Source organism: Dipodomys merriami, unplaced genomic scaffold (assembly GCF_024711535.1).
Source record: "Dipodomys merriami isolate MVZ:Mamm:240054 unplaced genomic scaffold, mDipMer1.0.p SCAF_18, whole genome shotgun sequence".
NCBI lineage: Eukaryota > Metazoa > Chordata > Mammalia > Rodentia > Heteromyidae > Dipodomys > Dipodomys merriami.
The window spans coordinates 30,805,077-30,817,731 of record NW_027203159.1 but is presented as its reverse complement, the minus strand read 5'-3'; the positions used below and the strand labels follow the sequence as shown (position 1 = coordinate 30,817,731).

At 38.3% G+C, this 12,655-nt stretch overlaps 1 pseudogene; it reads left to right on the top strand.

The window, feature by feature from the left end:
* The first annotated feature begins 898 nt into the window (after positions 1-898).
* Positions 899-2,482, top strand: LOC138830003 (T-complex protein 1 subunit eta pseudogene; annotated as a pseudogene).
* Positions 2,483-12,655: the final 10,173 nt, after the last annotated feature.

The window sequence follows — 12,655 nt, the reverse complement described above, 5'->3', positions numbered from 1 at the left end:
GCACTGAGACAGGAACTCTCCTATGACCCTGGCAGAACACTTTCTAGATAAGGATGACTTGAGAAGGAGATTGAGATCATGAAAACAAGCTTTCATGAGAGAAAAGGAGGAGGATAAAATGGAAGAAGTCTCTAAGCTCAAAACTGTGGTTCAGAGTACAACCAGAATTTAAAGAAACTAGAGACCTTGAGGCTCATGGAAACAACTGAGCTGACCTGATAGCTCAGCAGACCACTCGAAAACCAAGGTGTCTCTAGAGATATTAGTCATAAAGATTAAAGTAAGAAGCCAAAACATTGGTAATAAGCTTGCAAATGTGGTGACTGAACTTATGAAAAATAATTAAAAGCCTTCTGTCTCTTTATATCTGGTTATTAGGCACCCCTGTAAATTGCCCGTGTCAGTGCCTAAAACTGTCTGGAAAACAAGTGGCCTAAAACTGTCTTGAAAACCAGTGGACCTTCAGCTTCACAAGCCTATGAGATGTATGTAGAAAGTTGCCATCCGGTAAATATTGGAAAGCTTTACTATATGGAGAGGGCACTTATGTAAGGAAACTCACCTGGTGAGTTTTGGGAAGTGGACTTCACAGAGGTAAAGTCTGGAATGTATAGTCTTGGTATGTATTAGTACTAGTTGTCACTTGTTCACTGGGCTGAGGTCATAGTAGTTTGTAAAAAAATATGAGACATTGGCTCTTTGGCACGGGGTGTTGTGGTGTTGTTGGGTGGCCTGGACATGAACAGCAGAGGAGTTGGGGACCACTGAATAAGCTTTCAAAATAATGCCCACACCAGTTATACTGCTAAAAGAGGGGACTGATAGCTCCCAAGGCATCCCTCAGCTTGTGATTAACATCAGTGCCTCCCAGGTGAATGCTGAGGTGGTAAGAACCACTTTGGGTGCCCGTGGCATGGACAAGCTTATTGTGAATGGTGGAGGCAAAGCAACAATTTCTAATGATGGGGCCATTATTCTAGAACTTCTTGGTGTTGTCCATCATGCAGCAAAAACTTTAGTGGACATTGCCAACTCCCAAGATGCCAAGGTTGGTGATGACCCTACCTCCTTGGCCCTACTCGCTGCAGAGTTTTTGAAGCACATGAAGTCATATGTGGAAGAAGGTCTGCACCTTCAGATGATCATCCCAGCTTTCCTCACAGACACAGAATTGGAAGTGAAAAAGATCAACGAAATTTCTGTGGCTGTGAAGAAGGAAGATACAGTGGAACAGAGGCAGCTGCTAAAGAAGTGTGCCATGATGGCTCTGAGCTCCAAGCTCATTTCATAGCAGAAAGCCCTCTTCGTCAAAATGATGGTTGATGCTGTAATGATGCTCGTTGAATTGCTTAAAATGATTGGATTCGAGAAGGTCCAGACTGGAACTCTAGAGTAATTTCAGCTAGTTGCTGGTATGGCATTTAAGAAGACTTTCTCTTATGTTGGGTTTGAAAAGCAACCTAAGAAGGACAAAAACCCCATGATTGTCATTTAAAATGTTGAATTGGAGCTGAAAGCTGAGAAGGATAATGCTGAAACCAGAGTCCATAGAGTGGAATTTTATCAGGCAATTGTTGATGCCGAATGGAACATTCTCTATGACAAATTAGAGAAGATTTACCAATTTGGAGCCAAAGTTATTTTGTCTAAATTCCCCATTGGATATGTAGCCACGCAGTATTTTGCTGATAGGGACATGTTCTGTGCAGGCTGAGTGCATGAGGAGGATCTGAAAAGGACAATGATGGCCAGTAGAGGCTGAATCCAGACCACTGTGAATATTCTGAGTGCAGTTGTGTTGGGTCAATGCAAGGTGTTTGAAGAGACACAGATTGGAAAGGAGAGGTACAATTTCTTCACTGGTTGCCCCAAGGCCAAAACTATCACCTTCATTCTCAGTGGGGGTGCTGAACAGTTCATGGAGGAAACAGAGCAACCCCTTCATGATGCCATCAGGATCATCAGAAGAGCCATCAATAATGATTCAGTGGTGGCTGGTGTTGGGGCCATTGAGATGGAGCTTTCCCAGTAACTGTGAGATTATTCAAGGACTATTCCAGGAAAGCAGCAGCTGTTGATTGGGGCCTATGCCAAGGCTTTGGCGATTATCGCATGTCAGTTGTGTGACAATGCAGGTTTTGATGCCACAAATATTCTCAACAAGCTGTGGGCTTGGCACGCCTAGGGGGGCATGCATTATGGGGTGGAGGTCAACAATGCAGACATTGCAGACAACTTCCAGGCCTTCGTGGGTGAGTCAGATATGGTACAGATCAATACCTGGACAGCAGCCTCTGAAGCTGCATGCCTTATTGTGTTTGTCGATGAGACCATCAATAATCCCCGCTCCACTGTGGAAACTCCTCCAGTGGATGTCTGGTGCAGGGTATCCCTTCCATTAAGAGGCATCGCTTCTGGCTGGCAGGCTGCTGTGGGTCGACTCACCCTCCCGGGCTTGAGGTATTGGTGTAAAAGGAAGTGATAGTAATTGGTCCAATCTACTCACTGTAGGTTAAATAATATTGAATGCTTAGAATTAAAAAAAATATATGGAACATTGATTTTACAAAACAATGTGATGTCACAATGGTTCTGTGGTTATTGTGGGTTTCACTAGTTCACATGGGCACACGCTAATATTCAACGGTGCCCCAATAATCAGGGAGGCCCGATAATCATCATTGCCCCATATCTGGTCTGCTGGAGAGGGAGGAGATGGCCACTAAATGGCGAAGTCATGCTGCTGGAAGAGGTATGGATTCAACCCTCCAGGTTGAGCTGTTATAAACTGCTTGGGGAGTGGGCAGTTTGGGAAAGGATAGCTAAATACAGTTAGCAAGGAGACCCTTTGGGGTGGGAGAGGGCTATAGCCTATATATAGACAGCATGGTCAAAGTAACAGAACGTAGTGAAAGATGGAAAAGACCTGAAAGGGAGGAAGTGGTGAGATACCAGGAGAGAAAAATTGTGGGAGGAGAGGATGTTGAGAGAGAGTAGGAGGGGAAGGACAGCAACTGGCCACTGGGTCAGAACAGGCAAGCCTGGGTAGAGTGGATTGGCGTGAACAGAAGAAGGAAGTGATGGAAGGGAAAAATGGGAAAGACCTGGAAGGAAGGCCAGATCTGTAGCAAAGGAGGGAAGATGGGGAAAGGAAAATGCCTTACCATGTGAGGTTTGGAGATTTGAAGAACAGTTTGTAAACCAATTGAAAAATTGTAGGGCTGCCCATTGGAGGTCTGAGGTTCGGTTGCCGAGACTGATCATGGCTCTGGGTTTTCAGTGCAGGACACAGTACTTACAGGCCCATTACTGGTATAACTAAATTTGCTTATTGTCTTACTTGTGTCTCAAAAGATTGTCTTGTGCTTAATAGATCATAAGTATGAGTTTGTAGAAGTAGGTTTATATCCCAAAGTCCATGAATTTTCCAAAATATTATAAGGTCATACTAAGTTTTAGAAAAATTATGGGATAGTGATATGACACTGGTAATGTGATGTCAAAATATCATGTCATAATAATATTTTGATAGCACAATTAGATGGTAATGCTATAATTATGATGAAATCACAATAGGTTTGTGATGAAACAATGGGTTGGTAATGTCACAATGACATTCTGGATCTCAATTGTAATTAACTCACAAATAATACATGAATTCACAAAATGACTGTGATGTCTCCAAAGGCATTTGTCACAAATGTGATGAAGTTCTAACAACTATTTGCTGTCAAAATGTGACACAAGGTCATGACACCTGGCAATGTGATGCCAGAATGATCATGATGTCACAATGGATTTCTGGTAGCCTATATCATACCTGAAATATGAGATTGAATACTGATGAGCTCATGAAGCACTTAAGATTTCACAATGGCTGCATATCACAAAAGTTATGACAGGATAGGTTTATGATGTCACAGTGGGTTAGTGATATCACCATAGTAATGGGACCTCACAATGGGATTGTGAGGTCACAGTGGTTTTGGGATAACCCATATCCCATATCTGGAATAGAATAAAATCACAGAAATGGGTATTTATGTGTTTATGACATCACAGTTACAATGTAATATCATAATGCTAAAATGCCATTGTAGTTTGGCAATGATATAAGAATTTATGGTGTCATAAAGAAAATGAGATATCACATTGGTGATGATGTCACAAATGTTCGTGATGATACATAGATATATCTGATCTCAATTGTCAGTAGTTTTCACGGATGATATGGGAACACAAACAGACTGTAATTGGGCAAAGGCCATTTGTTTTTTCAAAGGAGCTAAGATGTCATAATAGGTTTTGGGTGTCACAATGTGATTGTGATATCAAAATAGCAATATTTTTCACAATTAGTTTGTGATATATCATGGTGATGATGTCAGAATAGGTTTGTGATGTTACAATGGGTTTGTACTATCACAATGATATGTAGAATTTGAATTGCTAATAAATCAAGATGACGATAGAAGTTCAAAGAAGGAGCTTGAAGTCCCCAAAGGTGATGAATTTTCTTAAATGTCACCATAGGTTTGTGAAAATACAATGGGACAGTGATATCAAAATAACAAAGTGATGTCACAATATCATATCATAATGTTTTGGTGTCATCATTTTCTGGTGATGAGGTCACAATAGCTTTGTGATGTCACAGTAGATTCATGATGTCACAATCACATGCCACATCACAATTGTTATTAAATCACAATCAGTGTATCAGTTCAACAAGGACTGCAATGACTCTAAAATCTATGTTGTCCTAAATGTGAAGTTGTAAACTGTATGTGATTTTACAATGTGACCCAGGGTTCATGACATTTGACAATATGATATCCCAATGGACATGATGTCACAGTGGATTTCTAATATCACTTGTCATATCTGAAATATTATGAGATTGAAAAGAGATTATCATCTCACAAAGGGTCTAAAGTATCACAATGGGAGCATGTCACACATGTAATCAGGAGAGAACAGTGTGTAATATCATTGCAGGTTAGAAATACCACAATGACAATGTGATATCACAATGATTATGAGGTCAACCATGGTTTTGTGATATCAAAATACATGCCAAATATGAAATCACAGAATAAGAATTCACAGTGTATTTGAGGTCACAATGACAATGTGATGTCCTAATGAAGTATCTTTTTTGTGATTTCACAATGGGCTGACAGTGGCATGATATTTTGATATCACACTGGTGATGTCACAAAGGGTTTGTAATGTTACAATGGCACTTCTGAACTCAATTTTCCTTAAAACAGGATATGGCACACATATAACTGTGATGTCACAAAGGCCAAGAGTTTCTTCAAGGAACTCAGAGGTCCTAATATTTTTGGGATGTCACAAGACGATCATGATGTCACAGTGGCAGCGTGATGTTAAAATTTGTTGGTGATGCCATACTGGTGATGTGGTTACAATATGTTTGTGATGTCACAATGTGTTAGCAATGTCAGAGCATGTTTGTAATATCACAATGACATGTCCAATTTCAATTGCTACTAATTCTTAATGAGTTCACAGAAGGAGATAGAAGTCCCAAAGTGCATAAATTGAGATCCCATGATGTCATGAGATCTTACCTTGTTTGTGAAAACATGATGGGACAGTGATATAAAATGGTAGTAAGATCATGAAGCCACATCGGCCATGTTATGTCATAATTCATTGGTTATGGCATAGTGGTGATGAGTTCACATGGATTGATAAAGTCAAAATGGGCTCGTGATGATGTCACATTGAGTTTGTAATATCACAATGACATGTCCAGTTTGAATTACTGCTAATTTACAATGTTACAAGATTAAAAAGGAGTTGAAATACCAAATCCCATGAATTTTCTAAAATAGGTGTTTATAATAGGTTTGTGAAAGTACAATGGAAGAGATATCACAATGGCAATGAATTGTCAAAATATCAGATCATAAAAAAGATTTTGATATCACAATTAGTTGGTAATGTCATAAGGGTTATGAGGTCACAATAGGTTAGTCATGTCCCAATGGGTTGGTGATTTCAATGGCATGCCAGATCTCAATTGTCATATAAGGAGTATATGAGTTTCACAGTGGGACTATAATATCTCTAAAGCCATGTGTTGCCACAAATGTGATGAAGTCCTAACAAGTTTGTGATGTCACAATGTGACAGTAAAGAGTGACTGAGATGTCAGAAAAGCCATATGTTTTTTCATAGGTGCTAAGACAGCAGAATAGGTATGGATAGTCAACATGTGTTCAAAATAGCAATATGCTTTCACAGTGGCTTTTTGATATCACCGTTGTGATGAGGTAACAATGGGTTTACGATGTCACTAATTTTAATATCATAATCACATTTCCTATCTCAGTTTTTACTTGTTCAAATGAGGATACAAGTTCACAGAAGTAGCTTAAAGTCCCAGTACATGAATTTCCTAAACTGTTATGAGAATTCTAGTTTTATGGAAACATAATGTGACAGTGATATTACAATTGCAATATGATGTCACAATATCATGTAATAATAATGATTTTATGTCACAATTTGATGGTGATACCATACTGGTAATGAGGTTATAATAGGTTTAAGATTCCAAAATGGGTGTATGATGTTATAAGTGCATTCCAGATTTAAATTGTCACTAATTCTCAATAAGTATATGAGTTCACAAAAGGACGGTGATGTCACCAAAGGAATGTGTTAGAAATGTGATAAAATCCTAACAGGTTTGTGATGTCACAATGTGAAACAATTATCATGACATCTAGCAGTGTAGTATCATAATTATCCTGAAGTCACAGTAGGTTTCTGACATCACATGGAGTACCTGAAATGATCTGAGGTGGAAAACAGACTGTGTCACAAAGGGCCTAAGATATCACAATGGCAGCATGTGACATAATTAGTGAGTAGAGGAGAGGTTTATGATATAAAACCAACGCAGATGCCCTTCAGTAGATGAATGGATCCAGAAAATGTGGTATATACTTACAATAGAATTCTATGCCCCATCAGAAACAATGAAACACCCCCTTTGTTACAAAATGGAAAGATCACCATTTGTTGGTGATGCCATATTAGTGATGAGGTCCCAGTAGGTGTGTGATGTCACAATGGTTTTGTGATGTCACAATGACATGCTGAATCTCAATAGCCATTAATTCACATGAGTTCACAAAGGACTGTGAATTCTACAAAAGCATCTGCTGTCACAAATGTTTTGAAATCCTAAGATATCAGGCCTGTGATGTCACCTTGGGTTAGTTGTATCAAAATGGCAAAGAGATGTAATGAAGAAATTGTGATGTCATCATGGGTTTATAATAACCTGCATGCCATTTTGAAATAGCATAAAATCACAGAATAGGAATTATCAATGTGATTATGAAGTCTCAAAGATAAAGTGATGTAATAATTTTATGATACCATTGTAGTTTTGTGATGTCACAACGAGCTGTTTCATACTGAAACAAGAACATTGTGACCTCACATTCCATTCTACCATCACAATCACATTGTCACCTATTATGTTCATTTAGCACCTTTGAAAAATCATATAGCTTTTTTGACATCATAGTACATTTGTGTGCCAATATTGTGAACTAATGACGATTCATGCATGCTGTTGTAACATCACATCCCCTTTGTGACACCATCACCATTGTGACATGATACTGTTATTATGAAACCATCAGCACATTGTGATTTCACAAACCACAATGACAGCATAGAATTATGAATTCACATTCTCATTGGGATGTAATAGACACATTGGGAAAGCCTATTTTTATTATATTTTTTTCCTTTTTTATTGTGAAAATACTGTACAGAGAGGTTACAATTACATGGGCAAGATAGTGAGTACATTTCTTATCAAGCATTGTAGCCTCCTCCTTTGTTTACTCTTCCCATCCCTTCCCATCCTCCTTCCTTCCCCACCTAACCCCCCCCCCAAGTTGTAAAGTTCGTTTTTGACATGACAACTTGTCATTCTCGTTTCAACAGGTCCACTTGTATCCTTTTTTAAACGACTTGTTTTCCCCTTCCCCTCCACAAATTAAACAGACTTCAAATACAGTGAAAGCAGGGGTTATAATGTGGGGGAGGGACATACAAAGCAACAAAGAAATAATCTTATAATTGCGTTAGAAACAAATGTATGAAAGAGAAAAAAAAACATTTGAATACGTATGTTAGGTTTCATTTTCCTAACCTCACTTTATCTGACCTTTTCTGCTTGACTCATACATATACTAGATATTGCAAATAAGGGAAACCATAGGACTTATGTTTCTTTGGGCTTGGCTTACTTCACTTAATATACTTTTTTCAGGTCTTTACATTTCCTAACACATGGGGCAATATCATTCTTTCTGATGGAGGCATATAATTCCATTTTGTATATATACCACATTTTGTTGATCCATTCATCTACTGAGGGGCATCTGGGTTGGTTGCAGATCTTAGCTATGTTAAATAATGCTGCAATAAACACAGTGATGCTGGTAGGTTTAGTGTGGTCTTATTTGTAAAGATTTGGGTAAATGCCCAAAAGTGGGATTGCTGGGTCATAAGGGAGCTCTATGTGAAGCATTTTGAGGAACCTCCATACTGTTTCCAAAGTGGTTGAACAAGTTCACATTCCCACCAACAATGAAGTAAGGTTGCCTTCTGAACACATCCCCTTCAGCATCTATTGTTTTTAGAGTTCTTGATTTTTGCCATTCTGGGGTGAAGTGGTATCTCAATGTTCTTTTGATTTGCATTTCTTTTATGGCTAGGGAGGTTGAGCATTTCTTCATGTGTCTATTGGTCATCCTTCTTTCTTCTTCAGAGAAGTTTCTCTTTAAGTCTTTAGCCCAGTTATTTATTGGGCAGTTGTTTCTTTGAGGATTTGTTGTTGGGGGATTTAATTTTTTGAGTTCCAAGTATATTTTAGTTATGAGACCCGTGTGTGTTTATGGCTAGTGAAGATCATCTCCCAATCCGTAGGCTTTCTATTGATCTTGCTAGCTATGTCCTTCGCCATGCAGAATCTCTGCAACTTCATGCAATCCCATTTGTCCAACCTTTCTTTGATTTGTTGTGTTTCTGGGTCTCTATTCAGAGCCAAGGAGACCTAGGGTTCCTCCTATTCCATCCTGTAATGTTTTCAGAGTATCTGCTTTGACTTCGAGGTCTTTGATCCATTTGGAGTTGATTCTGGTGCAGGGTGATATATAAGGATCTACCTTTAGTTTTCTACAAGTAGTTAACCAATTTTGCCAGCACCATTTATTGATGAGACTCTCTCTCTTCCATTCTATTGTTTTAGCTCCCTTATCAAAGATTAGATGGCTTATCAGTCTGTAGGTTCATTTCTGGGTTTTCAATTCTATTCCATTGGTCCTGAGGTCTATTCTTATGCCAGTACTGAGCTGTTTTGATTACTATGGCTTTATAGTAGAGTCTGAAATTTGGTATTGATCTTGCTCCAGCAGTGTTCTTTCCATTGAGTAGTGTTTTTGCTTTTCAGGTTCTTTAAATGTTCATATGAATTTTTGGATTGTCTCTTCTATTTCCTTGAAGAATGTGGTTGGAATTTTGATAGGTATCCGGTTGAATTTGTAGATAGCCTTGGGAAGTATGGCCATTTCCACGATGTTAATCTTTCCAATCCAGGAGCATGGGAGATTTTGCAATTTTCTAAGTTCTGTTTGATTTCCATTTTCAAGATTTTAAAGTTTTACAACACCACACTAAACTTACCAGCACAACTATGTTTATTGCAGCATTATTTACCATAGCTAAGATATGGAACCAACCCAGATACCCATCAGTAGATGAATTGATCTAGGACATGTGGTATATATACACAATGGCATTCTATGCCTCCATCAGAATGAATGACATTGCCCCATTTGTTAGGAAATGGAAAAACTTGGAAAAAATTTTATTAAGTGAAGTAAGCCAGGCCCAAAGAAACATAGGTCCCATGGTTTCCCTTATTTGTAATATCTAGTATATGTATGAGTCAAGTGGAAAAGGTCAGATAATGTGATGTCAGGAAAATGAACCCTTAGATGTGTATTTTAAAGTTTTTTTTTCTTTCATGCATGTGTTTCTAACACATTTATAAGATTATCTCTTTCTTGCTTTGTATGTCCCTCCCCCACAGTATAACCCCTGCTTTCACTATAGTTGATGTCATTATAACTTGTGGAGGAGATGGGGGAAAACCAGTTGTTTAAGGATACAGGTGAACCTGTTGCAACAATGAGAAGTACAAGTTGTCATGTTCAAAACGAGCTTTCCAACGTCGGTGCGGGGGGGGGGGAGGGCGAGAAAGGAGAAGGATTGGGATTGGGGGGGTGGGGGTGGCTGGGAAGGGATGTGAAGGGTAAACAAAGGAGGAGGCTGCAATGCTTGGTAAGAAATGTACGCATTATCCTGCCCATGTAATTGTAACTCCTCTGTACAGTATGTTCACAAATTAAATTAAATTAAATTTAAAAAAAGATTTTAAAGTTTTAATCCTAAAGGTACTTCACTTCCTTGATTAAGTTAATTCCTAGGCATTTTATTTTTTGTGGGGCTATTACAAATGGAGTTGCATTCCTAATTTCAGCCACATTTTTCTCATTGTTGGCAAACAGAAAAGCCATTGATTTTGGGGGGTTAATTTTAGACCCTGCTACTTTTCCAAAGTTTTGAATCAGCTTGAGTAATTTGGGAGTGGGGTCTATGGGATACTTTACATACAAGATCATGTCATCTGCAAAGAAAGAGAGTTTTATTTCTTCTTTCCCTATTTGGATCCCCTTTATGTCTACATCTTTTCTTATTGCTGTAGCTAGGCATTCTAGATTAAAGAGAAGTGGAGAGAGTGGACATCCTTGTCTTGCTCCTGAGTTAAGAGGAAATTGCTGTAGTTTTTCATCATTAAGTATAATGCTGGCTGTAGGTTTGTCATATACAGCCTTTCTTGTATTGAGGATTGTTCCATGAATTCCTAATTTTTCCAAAACCTTCATCATAAAGGGGTGTTGGATCTTGTCGAATGTTTTTTCTGCATCGATTCAGATAACCATGTGGTTCTTATTCTTGCTCCTGTTGATGTGATGAATAATATTAATAGATTTGCTTATATTGAACCAGCTTTGCATCCCTGAAATGAATCCTGTTTGTTCCTGGTGTATGATTTTTTGGATGAGTTGTTGAAGTCAATTGGGCAACATTTTGTTGAGAAGTTTTGCATCAATGTTCATCAAAGAAATGGGTCTATAGTTCTCTTTTTTGATGAGTCCCTGCCTGGTTTTGGGATGAGGGTTATGATGGCTTCATAGAATGTGTTCGGTAGTGAACTTTCTCTTTCAATTTCATTGAAGAGTTGGAGGAGTATTGGAGTGAGTTCCGTTTTGAAGGCCTTGTAAAATTCTGCTGTAAAACCAAGTGGTCCTGGACTTTTCTTAGCTGGGAGGTCTCTCATTGCTGTTTGTATTTCAGTGCTTGATATGGGCCTGTTAAGCTGGTTTAACTCATCTTGGTTTAGTTTTGGCATGTCAATATTTGTTAGGAAAATTCCATTTCTGCAAGTTCTCAAACTTATTAGCATAAAGTTTTGAGAAATATTCCCTTATAATGTTCTAATCTTGTTTGTTTCCGAGGTGATGTTTCCATTCTTATCTCTGAGTTTGTTTATTTGGGTGTGTTCTCTTCTTTTTCTGATAAGATTTGCTAAGGGTCTGTCAATTTCGTTAATTTTTTCAAAAACCAACTCTTTGTTTTGTTGATTCTTGCTACAGTTTTTTAATTCTAATTCATTTAATTCTGATTTAATTTTAATTATTTCTTTCTGTCTACTGGATTGGGGTTTATCTTGCTGTTCTTTTTCACGGAGGTTTAGATATGTCATTAAATTGTTGGTTTCAGATCTCCCCAATTTGTTGATGTAGGAACTCAGAGCTATAAACTTGCCTCTGAATATTGCCTTTGCTGTGTCCCAGAGGAACTGGTAATTTGTGTGTTCATTTTTGTTTAATAGTATGAACATTTGAATTTCATTTCTAATCTCTTCCATGACCCACTCGTGATTCAGCAGTATGTTGTTCTGGACTTTCTTTGGTGGTTTTGGTGTTGAGTTCTAATTTTATTTCCTTGTGGTCAGAGTGAATGCAAGGTATAACTATAATGTTTCTGAATTTGGACAAGTTTGCTTGTTGCCTAAAATGTGGTCTATTTTAGAAAATGTTCCATGTGCTGCTGAGAAAAACGTGTATTCTGATGCTGCTGGGTGAAATGTTCGGTAGATATCTGTTAAATCTAATTGTTCTATGCAGCTGTTTAGATCTGCGGTTTCTCTGTTGAGTATTTGCCGAGTTGATCTATCTAGAGGGGGCGGGAGTGGTGTGTTAAATTGCCCAACAATTAATGTCTTTGGATCTATGTAGGACTTGAGGGAAAGTAGTGTTTCTTGGATAAATTTGGGTGCTCCATTGTTTGGCGAATAGATATTTAGAATTGTAATATCCTCTTGAAAGAGAGATCCCTTAATTAGTACGTAGCGACCTTCTTTACATCTTCCCTCGAATTTTAATTTGAAGTCTATTTTATCTGATATTAGGATTGCAACTCCCACCTGTTTATGGGGGCCTTTTGCTTGGTACATTTTGTTCCAGCC